The 14,723-nt window shown below is 39.3% G+C and overlaps 1 protein-coding gene across 1 annotated transcript in view; it reads left to right on the top strand.

The window, feature by feature from the left end:
* Positions 1-13,414, top strand: part of LOC148373650 (transmembrane protein 235) — a 65,430-nt gene extending 52,016 nt beyond the window's left edge. The window contains exon 5 of the mRNA XM_088327699.1: positions 13,307-13,414. The gene's annotated coding sequence lies outside the window, so the exon portion shown is untranslated. The remainder of the gene's footprint in view (positions 1-13,306) is intronic.
* Positions 13,415-14,723: the final 1,309 nt, after the last annotated feature.

The raw sequence follows: 14,723 nt of genomic DNA, 5'->3' as shown, positions 1-14,723 counted from the left end.
GAACACTGGTCTATTAGTGATTCCAAGAGCCAAGAAGAACTCTAGGTTCGAAAGCATTCTCTATTTGCTTTGAAATGCTCTGCCCTCTAAGATTTGATCTGCAACTTCAGCGGAAGTGTTTAAATCTAGGCTTAAGACACACTTATATTCAATAGCTTAAGTTGACCTCATACTCTTGTCTTCTTGTCGTTGAGGGAGAACGATAAGCCTGGTTGTTGCGCAATGCATGAATTCCGAGCCATCGTACTGGAGCTTGGGTCCTATGTATGCCATCCTCTAGATTCTAGAGTCTAGAACCTGCAATATCTGTCTAGATTTTGGGACAAAACGTTTTCAACAGAACATTTCCTTATATTCTATATTTCATGTTGATGGTGTCTGAGTATTGTCTGTTGATGCGTTTGGAACATCCATTGTGCCTGGTCATCCCTCATTTGCAGCCACTTTCAAAGTGTCTTCATTTTCCTAATACTTTGATTTATGAGTTTTTCCTCGCACTCATGTAGGCTTCGGATCAGGGGATGGTGGAATAGTAGTCTGTAGCCCTTTGAAACGTCTTGTAATAAACACGACCTGACTGAACCTGACCTATTGACGTACCATACCTATGAATGCAAGACACATGCACACGCGTGTCCACATGTGCATGTGTACAGATTAAAAATGGAAATGCCTTCCCCCGTCGAAACGCAATCCTGGAACTGCTGGCTGCCGATGACCTCATACCGGAGGAGCTTGAGTTTCTCACGTCTGACGAACGGCATCCATCCCGTTTGTGGAGCTCGGCTACTTGGCGGTTTGCAGACAATTATTCAAAGGACAAGACACTCGATCGGATGTCTGTAACTCAATCGCACGTAGCAGTTTCTGCTTTTAGACCGAACAAAAATATCATCCCTTGTGTCGAAATAGCTTTTTGTGCGCAAACTGCTCATTCACTCGTTCGCTTCCAGGCGTTTGAATTAAAACGGAAAATTTGAGGTCCAAAATTGTAAATTCACACCAGTTTGAAAAGCTGATCAAACAGTTGTGTGAGTGTACCTGGATATTGCAATACTGTATTGCATGAGAAGTGAGATTGCCCAGCCCTCAGGATGGTACTTTTGGCCCCTGCGTTAATTTGAAAGTTAAGGGCACATTTTGTATTATTTGACCACTAGATATTGTACACGGCTGAGTGATTAGCGTGTGAGCCCCACGGTGTAGAGGTACAGGCTTCAATTGCAGCTACCAGCCTGACAGCGCATAATTTGCATGTTCTCCCCATTGGTTTCCTCCTGCCACATTCCAAAAAACATGCATATGAGGTTGATTTACAGATCCAAATTGGCCTTAGGTGTGATTGAGTGAGAGAGTTGTCTGTCTCTGTGTGTCAAGTCAAGTCTAGTCACATTTGTATCGCACTTTATCACAAGATATCTTAAGGGAATGCACAGGTTACATTTACACCATCCGCTGATCTTAAACCAACATGCGGGCAAGGAAAAACTCAAAATCCTCCTTAATCCTCCATTCAGAATGACCAGGGTGCAATAGATATAGCACTGGGGAACAGTACACAACACATAGTGAACATTAATTAAGGAAAACAATAGGTAATATGTTGAAATTTGTTCAAAAAGCCCATGACAGTAACGACGCAACTTCCCATCTCTGCCGGCAGGCGTTAACATGCGTCAGGTCCAGATGCTGGTCTGGTGACTCATCTCAAATCATCCTTCTCCCTCGTATTATCACCAGCCAGGCAGGCAGTTGGAAAAGGAAAGGAAAAGAGGTGGGCCACAATCATAAACTATTGAATAGAAGTGGGTCTTAAGCCAACATTTAAAAACTCCCACTGAGCAGGTCTTATCTCCAGGGGCAGAGCATTTCACAGCCCCGGGGCCCGAATGGAGAACGCTCTTGGGCCTGCGAACTTCTTCTTGGAGTCACGAGTAGACCGGCGTTTTCCGAGCGTTGGCTCCGTGCAGGAACATAGGGTGTGCCCTACGATTGGCTGGCAACCGGTTAAGGTTGTCCCCTGCCCACTGCCCGAAGACTGGGATGGGCTCCAGCACCCCCAAGGCCATTTAAGGCCATTACTAAAGGCCAAGGTGTGAAAAACACAGCCTGCCACTGCCAATGATAGAACACTTTATTTAAACCACAAAGGTCAATCAGAGGTTAGTTATTTTGAATCTGTATCATGGGCTTACTCTGGTGTTCTTTGAGGAATGCCTCGTCCCCCAGGAATCAGTTACAGTAGTGACCCCAACACGCACTTAAATATATATTTAAAGGGAGATTGTGTAACATTTAGCGCCTCCTAGTTGTACATTAAATCTGTCGTTATGTTCAAACAAAAATGTATTTGAAACATAGGCAAAAATACATGAACTATCATTCCAATGTTAATCTTCACAGGTCGATAATTTTGTATTTCTTTTACACTGGGGAATCCCCACTTAAGACCCCACCATGTTTGTTCGGCATCCTGCTGCAGGCCCTCGCTCATACCAGACAACACATCTAGTGGTCACATATTAGACATTGGAGCTTTAAGATGTAAGATGCTAAGGTTGCAAATATTTACACTTAACTGGTTATCAAGCCCCATGTGTACTCATCATAGAAAATCCAAATTTCTTCCACCAAAGGTTGAACGTTTAGCTGTACATTTTCTTGAAGTGTATTTTTCTTCAAAAAGCTTTCTGTTCGAAAGTCCCAACATTGTTGGGCTAAAAAAAAAGAATACTTTTATTTTTTACTCCTGCAGGCTTTCCATTCGAAGGTCCCAGCATTTTTGGGATAAGAAAAATAAATTCATTTATTTACATGGATGACTTACAGGAAAAACAAACAGGGTAACAGTCCGTGGGCGGCTTTACTGGAATAAGTGGACGTTGAATGAAATCTTGGGGCGAGGTTATCTAGATGAAGTTTGGATAAGAACAATTCACCAGCTCAAAAAGAAAACTCTCAGCTTCTAAATGAAAACAGTTAGGTGTGTCATAGCGTTGTGGGGAAACAAAGGAAGAACATGTTTTGTGACAGTCTTTTCCAAGAAAGCGCACAAGCCAATGTTGGAGGGGGGAGAGCGTGTGTCACTGCCTCTTTGTTGTTTTCTGTTGTAAACAATAAGTAAAATATACAATCAGTTAAGCTACAAGAAAAACTAGTTGGAATGGAACCTTGCTTGTCTCTATTTAGGTGTATCTCAGTCACATTTAACACCAAGCAAAACTATTTAAATTGCGGGAGTCAAAATGTCTGTTTTAACAGAAAAGTCAAACCATACAAAATACACAGTACCATACTTTCCGGCTTATATATTGCATATTCTTTTTGTGAAGAAGCGGACTGCAGAAGAAGAAGAAGAAGAAACTAGTCTTGGCCGTAGAATAGGAAGAAGCTAGTTTTCAGCATAGAAGGCGATGCCAGTTTGCAGTTTTGCTAGTTTTTGGTGCGCTCGAATCAAAACATAGCACAACATACTGTACATGAAAGTAAAACATTGAAACCTGTCATAAAAAGACACGAAAGTGTTTATGAAATGATACTTCATTCATTTCACATCAGTTTTTTTTCAAATATGTTCGGAGTGAAGAAATCCCCTGAACTCTCAATTCGTTCCTGCCTTCACTCAGATAAGGTTCCATTTGCATTTAGATCAAATGAAAGCTAAAGACATGCACAAAGAGTACTGATGAATGAAAATAATAATCATTCCATTGGTGACAATTGTTTTGAAATGCATCTTCAAGATTTAGTCTTACAGTTTTTTTTAATATCAGTAGTAGTTGTTGGTGATAAGAAAGAGTGGAGAGGTGTTGTAAAAGGATAGTGGATGTTTCCAAAGGGATGGGCAGGGCACCTGTATGATACAGCAGGGGTAAACCAGTGAAAGCTGTCGGGCCCTGCTGTTGAACAGAAGAGTGTGTTGTGTCACCCTGACCTGAGTGACATGGGCGCTTTCTTGTGGCCCCTTTTCATCTGGAGGGACGAAAGCATGACCAACTTAGGAGCCGAGGTGCTTAACTTGTTTGGGTGTTTGGACATTTGGGTTGGTCATGGTCCAAACGTGTTTGTGTGTGTTTTTTGCTACCTTCTCCCTTTTTTTTATTTTCTTTGTTTTTGTATGTGTTTGTCTTGCTGCCGGTCACCCATCAAATATCCAACTCAAAGCTTGGAAATAATTTGGCCCGGGCATTTCGCATGTACAGACGCTCCCCTACTTACGACCTTTCGACTTACATAAAACGGTAGATATTAACATTTTTTTCGGGATGTCGAAATATATCCGGACATTGCTGTAAGTTAGATTTTTTATTGTGTGCGCCTTTTTCCGAGTACATAAATTTACTGTAGCGCATCTTTCCGCCGCCACAGGCGTGTCGTGGCATTGTGAGAGGTCACCCATTATGAACCCCGAAAAAAAAAATCCGGCTTCTACTTCCTAGTTCGTGTGTAAACATAATACGTCGTGTACTGTATCTCTAGCGCGCTAAGACCTTTGACGTTTTTATTGTTTAATATCTCGTGCAGGCAGTTCTGAGGTCATGAGATCAAACCTTCCTGTGTGGAGTTTGCATGTTCTGCCCATGCTTGCGTGGGTTTCCTCCATCACCCCAGTTCCCTCCCACATTCCAAAAACATGTACTTTAGGTTAATTGTCCGGTTCAAATTGTCCCTACGTGTTAATGAGTGAGTGAAGGGTTGTCTGTCCCTGTGTGCCCTGCGACTGGCTGGCAACCAGTTTAGGGTGTCCCCAGCCCACTGCCCGAAGACAGCTAGGATGGTCTCCGGCACCCTCGCGACCCTACTCAGGATAAGTGGTGCACCCATTCGATATGGTTGGTGTAAAGCTCAAAGAAGAGACGAGCCGTTTCTTTTGAAAAGCAAGTAGAATAAGAAAGCTTGATGCGGTTGAGAAAATGGCTGGATCACTTTTTTTCCATCCACTTTTTACCACAGTGGAGGTCGCCTAACTCTTTCAAAAGTTAAATTTAACTTTGTAGTCAAGTCAAGTCCTGTTTATGTGTGACGTCCTTAATCACAAGGAGTCTCAAAGGGCTTCACAGACCACAGAATGCCAACACCTAATGTGTAGCTTTGTTTTTCAGTACCATGCTTTATCATTCAGCCGGCTGTGCAACGTTATAGAGCATATTATTTTATTAAACGTTTATTTTTCAGTTAAAAAAAATACAGGTTACTTATACAAGCCTTAAAGATACTTATATAAACCTTAAACATAGACTCCATACAAAATATAGCACTGGAGTAACTTATGAACGATCGTCCGGATTTCGTTCGTAAGTAGGCCAGCGTCTGTATTATAGTTACTCCTCTCACTAGGCTATATTGTCACAAATATTACTGTATAACGCTGTAAAATGGCAACCTAGTCATGCATTTTCCAAACCGCGACTCCAAAATAGGGTCGCGAGTGTGATGTAGATCTTCCCAATTCACATCAGGCAGTGGGTAAGGCACACCCTGGAATGCTTGGCCGCCAATCGATGCGCACACAGAGCCAAACAATCATTCACTCACATTTATTGCTTAGGTCAATTTTAAAGTCGCCAATAGGATGTCAATGTATTTCTTTATTCTAAATTTAAGTCTTCTAAAACAGCCTTTCTTGAGCAAAGGCACACTTTTTCATCCAAAAAATCCAAAAGTACAATATCTGTTGAAAATATTATTGAGATGAATTGCCGGCACCACTTTAATGTTTATTTCAAAGCTTATAGGTTGAGTGCGTAGGCTTAAGTATCCTTAAAAAGTTTATAATTAAAAATATTCTCTACCATGAGTTAACAACTGATGCCCAACTGAGTTTTAAAAGCCCTTGTATATATTTTTCCACCCCGCCAATCTTATTTTATCTTTCTTCTCGGTGTTCTGGCCATGGAGCGCATTACTCTAAAGCAGGGGTGGTGAACAAGTTCGTCACAAAGAGACGAAATTTTTAACTGTGAAAGTCAAAGAGCCACACAACGCACTGACCTGCCATGGCACACAGACACACACAAACACACACAATTAAAAACATTTCCCATAACACGCTCCTTCCTCTCCTTACAATACAACAAGTATTGTTCTTGTGTTGATTTCAAGGCAAGTGTCCACCTTCAATACACACAAAAAAACAAACATGAAACAAGACAAAGAGCCACAGTATATAGAAAATAAGAAGAGGCAAAGAGCCGCATTCTTATTAGCCAGGAGCCACATGCGTCTCTAGAGCCATGTGTTGGCCACCCCTGCTCTAAAGGAAAGAAGGCGGGGGTGATGGAGTAAGAAGTGTGATTTCACGCTCCTGCTTGTGCGTATTCTAGGATGTAAATGGTGAAAGTAAGAAAAGAACTGTATCAAATACAGCCCAAATGCCAACCCAAACCCCCAAAAACATAAAAAAGGAAAGAGTTAATTCAAGCGCTTCTAAGAATTTCACATACTTTCACACGCAACAAAAGGAACTTGACAGCGGCTGCAATAATGATTTCAGCCTGTAGACGGCGCTGGAAAGTAGAATATTTTGAAGGTATAGACACCACCTTTAAATGATCATGTTGCCTAAATTGACAGTATAGAATTGTCGTGGTCACCTGGACCCAGAAAATAAGGCAGGTTATTCATTTTGATCTAACATGTGATTTTGAGTCCATTATACCCAAAAATAAGGGATTGAGCATCAGTTAATCCAAAAATCGACTACCGCATCTAGTCATCGGCAGCAAATATACAGTTTGGAGGGGGGAGAGCGTGTGTTGAACTTTACCGTTGGTGAGAGAATGACTATCAAGAGCAGGAATACAGTGCACGCGTGCTGTGTCATGAGTAACGTGTGAATGGGTTTCCTGACGCGCCGCAGCAGGTGACTCACTCAAAAGTCTTATTCGGTTCCTTAAATTTGACTGGAACACAACATACAAACCACAGCACATGTGACTCTTACCACTAATCCTCCCATTACTATTCGATCAAAACTCACATTCAAATACAGTGGTACATGTGATACATATCTACCAACCATAGATATCTGAAAATTGTAGAAGTCAAGTTTAAAAAATTCTCATTTTTCCCCCCAAATTGTATTTTTTTTCCTATTGGGTTTTTTTTGTAATAAAAAAGGTGTAAAAATACTTAATGAGGGTGGTGAAAACTGGAGATCAAAATTACGAAATTCACTTGTGCGAGTATACTTGTTTTGGTTCCATCATTCATGTAATTTATTCATATATCATTTGTCTAACTTCTTCAGTTTTGCAAGTTGTCTTTCACTTTTTAAATGCTCCTTCTGCCCGAAGTCCAAATTTAGCACACATAATCACGGAAACAACCAAATTGCACGCACGTGTAAGATTTTGGAAAAAGTGTCCAAAGGAAATGACGTTTTATGAAATAAAAACAATTTTACTTAAGTTAGGCAAAAAACGGTATGGTCATCGAAAATCGTTTTCATTTCGCAATGTGATCATATCAACAGTTTTCAGCAAAACAAATTGTATAAATTCAAATAAATCATTGCTTGACAGGTACGGTGGTAACTAAAGCAAGTCTGGATGTAAAATGTTGCTCTTTGAAAATAAGTGTACTACAGTGGGCCCTCGCCTCTTGATAACTATTTTATTATATACCATTTATTTTTATTTGGGTTCATAAGTCATAGAGGTACTCAACTAATTCTACATCAAGCAAAAGCTTCACAAATCACCAAATTCTGCAATTAAACGGGTAAAAAATAGATTTATTGAGTTGACTGTTAACTGGTTAATAAAAACAAATTTTAAAAAAATGATAATCATATATTATAAGCTAGCATATTAGCATGCTCGGGGAATTATTGTTGCTTTTGGACAATTCTAACATATTACCTATGTTTTTCTCTGATTGATGTTCACTATTTTTTGTTTACTGTTACCCAATGCCAAAACAATTGCAGCCTGGTATGCTGGATGACCACTTGTGAAGCCCTTTCTCAAGGTTTTTTATTTTCCTCATGTTGTGGTTTTGAGTTTTTGCTTGCCTGAATGTTGGTGTCAGATCAGGCCATGGTGTAATCGTGGTATGTCCTTTAAGACATTTGTAATCAGGAGCTATACATGTAATAAATGTGACTTGACTAGAATCTCAACGCAGTAAAAGTACCAGGATACAACAACTTCTTCTGATCTGTGTTTGTTTATTTTATTCCAAAAAAATGTCAACTGCGAAAAGAGACAGACCACTGTTTGAGATGCATTGGGAAACTGCAAAACAGTGTGGGAAATCTTAAACATTGACATGATCTAATGAAATTACTAACAATAAACATTTGAAATGTTTAAAGAATGTACTTCCAAAAAAGGCAAATTGAAATTGGGTATGTTATGTCTGGTAGATTCTTGACTGGTCCCAAATATAAACTTTATTCTTCAATTCTTCACCAACCTGATGGCCAGATGAATGCTGTTTGGGTGAGCAAGTAAGTTAGATTTACTTGCACTGAACGTAGATCCCTGTCAATATCGTTGTACCACTATTATGACAATACAGTCTATTCATTCTTGTATTTTGTTTGACATTTTAAGTACAGCACCTTGAGTATGAATCTGATTACGACAGAAGACAATTTTATGTTCATCTCTTCAATTTTGAGATTAGCTTCTGTGTCGTATTAGTTGTTGAGGTCTCAAATTACAAGAAAAATATTGTAACTAGGGGTGACCCTACCCATTATTGTAATCATTGATGAATCTGTCTTTCATCAATGTCGGATAGCTCTCAGATGACTTTTGATTGCGAGAAGTGTGGAAAGAGGGCATCTTTGCTTCAGGTTTTTTGACGCTGTTTCGCAATGTCTCATTTTCCTGTTTGCTGACCAATGTCGACACCTTTTGAGGGGGGGGGGCAGCGTGGAACAAAACGTGACTAGTTTGAGATAAAATGCACGATGGGCGGATGTGTGTCACCCACACGGCTTACACTTTATTGAACCCGTGAATGGCCCACTTTCCAGTCATCGTGTCTGCTTTATGAGTCAACCTGCAGGAAATTGGTTTCAACGCTTCTTCTACACCTTTTTTTCCTGCCCTGTCCCATATTTTGCACAATTCTTATATAAGAGTAAGTTTCCAATCGGACAGCCCAGTCCAGTCCCAGTCCAGTCCCAGTCGACCAGTCCGCGGCTATGCCAAAAAAAAAGTGCAAGGCACACAAACCTCCTCCCATTCAATCTTTGGAAGCAGCTGAGTGCTTCTGAGGAAACATGCGGTGCTAAGTCACAGATTCAGAAGAAGGCTCTGAGGCAGCAGCATTTACAGTAAACAATTCGGTACGTTTTTTTTAATACTAGAATATACTTTTAAAGTGTTTTCTTTTTCAATAATGATGATTTTTTTCATCGTGTTAGATTATTTTTGCAAGTTTACTTTTAATGTTATTAGAAAATGACCGAACTTTGTTTCTGCCCTACCTTTTGTGGATCTATCAGCTCCCTTAATTTTATGTAGACTCTAGTGCACGTGCAAGTCGAATGTGTGGATATTGAAAGTTTCTTGGTGTATTAATAAAAGACAAATTATACAGGAAATCTCACTCAAAACATGTAAAGGACAAACCGTCAGGAAGCATATCTCGGCAGGGCAAAACATATATCATTTTGCATTCTTTACAACACGCGTTTTTTACCATATTTAAGTTATCCTGCAGAAGTTTGGGGCAACATGAATAAATATTCACTACAATCCCTATGAATACCCAAAAAGACAGCCATTGTCGGTTACATAGATCATACAAGTGCACTTTTCTGGAAATCAAATTCATTGAAATTCTCCGATTTGGTTCACTTCAAACGGCACAAATTATGTACTAAGCAATACATAATCTGCTTCCTAAAAATATCCCAAAACGTTTTTAACAAAAATGATGTCGCGGTTGCCCAATTGGCCCCGCCCGTTTGGCGCCAGCTGAGGCTCGATGACGGATTGGCTTCCCTCCTATTTAAGCTAAGTGCTCTCACTCGCCCTTTGTCAGTCCGTCAACGAACTCTGCACCTGCAAGACGTGGGTTTTGACTCTGTTTGGTTTCCTGCTTGTGTTTCCTGTCCGGTATCGTTCCTGTGTATTTTGTCCCATTTTATATTGATCTCCAGTTTCGTTCCCGGCTATTTAGTTCTGTTTGATTTCGATCTCCAGTGTCTGGTATCGTTTCCGTCTTTCTCGTCCCGCTAGTTATCGAGCTCCAGTCTCCAGTGCATGATATCAATTCTGTCTGTCCCGTCCTGCCCGGTATCGATCCCATCCATCCGATATCTGCTCGTGCAATTGGTATCGACCTCGTCGGCCTCTGGCTTCCTGTCATTCCACGCCAGACTGCAGCCTTATGTCTTCCGCTCAACGATCCCCGAATCACTGGCGTTTGGGTTAACGTGCATGACTGCCCCATTTCCCGTAGAATAAAGCTTGTGAGTTAAACGTCACGCATCTGGGTCCTGTTCCGGTTCTTGACAAATGGGGGTCATAATTTGAGGGGAGGAAATAATCTAAAACACGACATTAAAAAATTTTCACTTCCTATATGTAGATAGCTGTGCAACGGGTTGGGTGGGCAGCTCAAGAAATGTTCACGCATGACCCAGTTCAAAAAGCGGTACAGAATCATATTATTCTCAGGGAACTGGGGAAAATGAAGGGCTTTGAGGATCACCCTTTGTTTTTCAAAGACCATTTATACACTTGTTATCTAAATCCTGTTTATTCTTTCTTATTATAATTATTATTACCCTATTGTCTTGAACCTATGTAAATATGTATATCCGTGAGGTGGTTGGTATATTTAATTACACAGGAGATCTAGCTGTGAGACACAATTGATTAGAAAGTCGAAGGGTATAATTAAATAAGCATATGCATCCTTGAATTCCTTTTCATGTTAACATGTTAACATTGTTTTTGTTTTTTGACTTTTTTTATTCTCATGGTGCTTACCTTGTTGGTATATTATTGTGACAAGATATGTCCATTTGTTAATTATGTTACCGTTTCTGGTGATCATAAAAAAAGGGATTTAATACCTTTTCTTTGCCCAACTCCCTTTCAGGCATTTTGTTTGGCATTGAAGTGATATTTATATGTGTCACAAAGAATGGAATTGCCTCAAATGAATAAATAATTGAAATTATTTCAAAACAATATTTTCAATGATTCATTCATTCTCCATGTGTCTCTGTCTTGTGAGACCCCAGGGCCTCCAACATGGTGCCTGCGGGCACTAGGGTGGCCCATAAGGACAGCTGAGGTGCCCACGATCTTGTTCCGAAAATAGCTCATCAGTGATGAGTCAATGTGATTTATTTTTTTTACTGAGTATATTCAACCATACTTCCAATAAATAGCATGGTAATAACATAGTAACAACATAATGATATCATGATAAGTTGTCATTTTAGAAACCATCACAGAGCAGGTGCAGTTAAACTGAGACTTAATTAATCATATGGTGTTGATTCTTAGTTTTTAGCTTTGAGTTTGAAGCCTGAAATTTGGCAATATGACAAGTCCTTGGGGGCCATCAGCATTTTCTGTCTCTTGATTTGATAGACACGTGGACATTCTTTTATCCGCGATTATTTTCTCGATTGTGTGCAGTATCCGCAGACGAGGGACTTAGAGTTTCCTGGAACGATGACTATCACATCCACTGTTATCTGACAAGGCAGCTCAATTCATAAGAAGCAGCCACATCACCACAAAGCTTGTTTTCCTTGTTACTAAAATGTCCAGAAAGTCACACCTGTAACATTTAACTGTTTTGCATGGTGATTATGCAAACGAGTGTGCACCGATCGTAGTAAAAATGCTTATTACATAATAGTAACAGGTTTTCCAAGGTATATTTGTCATTGGTTAATTATTGGCCAAATGCGTACCGTGCAGAAAGGATAATAAAAGCGTGTATCTGCACCGTGGGACAAGTTCTCAAGAATTTACACTACCTGGAAAGAAAAGATTTGGTTCTGTAGCCAATGTTTCTCAACCGGGAGGTCAGGACCCAATCATCGGTCGCGGGCCTATTCCTTGACAAAATAATGCTAATAAGAAAAACAGATGGTCAATTAACTCCTTAACACTAGATGGCGATAATGCCCTGCTTGATGTATTTCACCTATTTAGTCAATTAGCGCATATAAGAGGGACTGGGGTTGTGATGTGTTGGATCCCTTAACCACTAGAGTCATAGGAGCACCATTTCCTGTGGTGTGTCTTGGGCAAGTAGAGTGTTTGTTTTATTGCCCTTTTCTTCCCCTAATAATGGGTCTCAAGAAAATTACTGATAAACGGAAGGATATATATATATATATAATTATAATTATATAATTTTATTTTTTTAAACAGTATATTATTATTAACCATGCAATTAACTAATCATCCATGTTTAGGTACACACTTTATTAATATTTTGAATTTCTTATAGTATGTGGCAGTTTGAAGAAGTTTTTAGGAGCTGCATATATGCGATGTATGCTCATATGCGAGCATATACGTTGCTTGAAGTAATTTTGGTTTTGCTGGTCACTGGGGGGAGGGGGGATTGCATGACAAAAAGATGAATATATTCTACTATCTCTGCTCTAAACACAAAAATGCTTTCTCTGGATACATTTCAAAAGTGGAATATTTCTTCCTTTGAGTTTCTGTTATTACAGTTGAATGTCCTGAAGTCAGACCAGTTGAGAACCAGTGTTTTAGGCACCAGCCTAGCCAACATAAGAAAGCAGTGGCACAACACATGCAAGTTTTTTTCTTTAAAGGTGAAGTCAACCCAAACATTTCTTTGAAACAACATGCTGCCATCGCTCGACTATACTTAATGTTCAGGAATATTTGCCTCAGGGGACAGCCATCTACCCAAAATGCCACCAGAGTGACGACAGTAAGAATAATGATTAGTCTGTGGTCAGGTGATGTTCGTAAACTGAGCTGTGATTTGTTGTTTCCTTGAATATGTTTCAGAAGGGTGTGTTTGAATTTGTGAAGCACCACTGAATGCTTTTTCCGTACAATTTTGGGGGGTTGACCAGACGACTTTTATAAAAAAAGCAGATGACTTATGTAAAGATTTAAAAGATGACCTTATCCCAAGTTTGGAACTCCAGTTCGATCACTTTAAACCTTAATATTTGTATCAGCTAAAGATAGTCGGATACTATTTAACATAAATATAAATATTTTAAGGCTCACAAAGCCACAAAATTTGCATTTCATGTCACGATTTTGCATTCAGTTTCCTGTTTCTCTGGAATTTCACTCTTTCACTCTGTCTTTCTTTGTTATTTCAGTGCATCGAACCCTTCCCTGCTCTTCCGGATCACGAGCACCGCATGTTGAACTCTTGGACTGTCGCCTTTGCTGATTGGGTTTACTGTAACACCCAACCCTCGTCTGCCTCTTAGCCCACAACTGTTTTCTCGCTACCAGACTTCACGTGTATTGAACCTGGCCCAAATAAAAGACCACAGTTACTGTACTCATCTGGATTCCTGAGAATTATTATTTAACACTAACAGCAAAGTTTTATACCATGAAGTGACTACAGTAGTTACATAGCATTCCACACCGATCCTTCAACGATAGGATTTTATCAGTCTATGCTAATGCCTTTATTACAAAATTCCACATAAATGGTGGCACTGGATCTCCAGCCACTTTAATGAAAATGCACATTCATGAAAGAACTTAGTTTAAAATCAATGTGAACAGTGTTCAAAGTGCACATTAACAACACAGTAGATTTCACCGAGACATTATCTGATAAACTCCAAATAAAAACAGTTCAGAGTTGGGTTTAATCAATTTGACGAGTTCAATGTCCATAATCAAGTTCGGTGTTTACGAAAAGGGATACAAACGCATAACTTCGAAATAATTTTGGCTGTTTCTAAATCTATTCGTTGATATTCTCTATTAACATGTATCACAAAAAAAACATGATAGATAAAAGAAACACATACATTAATATTCATTGTTCACCTCGTCCAGAGTGGTACCAATTAAGTCCCTTAAGAAAGCCATTGGAAACAATGTTTATTTCAACTTTCGCTTTTTAAACGTATTTTTGATGGAAGCTTTGCATCGTTTAAAGGTCTTTTCAACCAAGTTCTGCTGGATGGGTTGGTGTTCATGAAAACTTAAATAAATGGAATATTTTTTTAAATATAATTTTGCCACGGACCATGTACTGTACATCAGGGGTCTCCAAACCTTTTGAGCTGCGGGGCGCATTGATTTGAAAAAAATTGCACGGGGCGGAGGGAAATTAAAACTGATGTGCTTTTTTTTTTTTTTGATCTGCCAAAGGAGAATTTTAAACCCGATACCTTAGCAATACATTAAAGAGTTTATATAGACCAAAGAGAATAGATGCAGAAAATTAAAAAAAAAAAAAATAGATAACATAAGCCAATTCATGTTTTTTACCTTTGCATTTGCCTGCACAAATTGCGTTTTATTGTATTAAATATAATATCTTCATACATAAACTGAATATGAAAACAACTATCATTATTAATGGAAGGCCACAGGCTAAGAAATCCAGGTGAGTGCAATCGTCTTTGTTGAGGTTTTCGATGGGCCCAAACGCAGGACGCAGGAAACTACCAGTACTCAAAAAATGACTGTATTCAATAAAAAAAAGCTCAATAAAGTAACACACAAATGGTCAAAAACAACAAAACTGTGTGAATCATAAAACCATAA

Source organism: Urocampus carinirostris, chromosome 1, assembly GCF_059441175.1.
Source record: "Urocampus carinirostris isolate Australia breed hairy pipefish chromosome 1, RoL_Ucar_1.0, whole genome shotgun sequence".
NCBI lineage: Eukaryota > Metazoa > Chordata > Actinopteri > Syngnathiformes > Syngnathidae > Urocampus > Urocampus carinirostris.
This window is presented reverse-complemented; position numbering and strand designations above follow the sequence as displayed.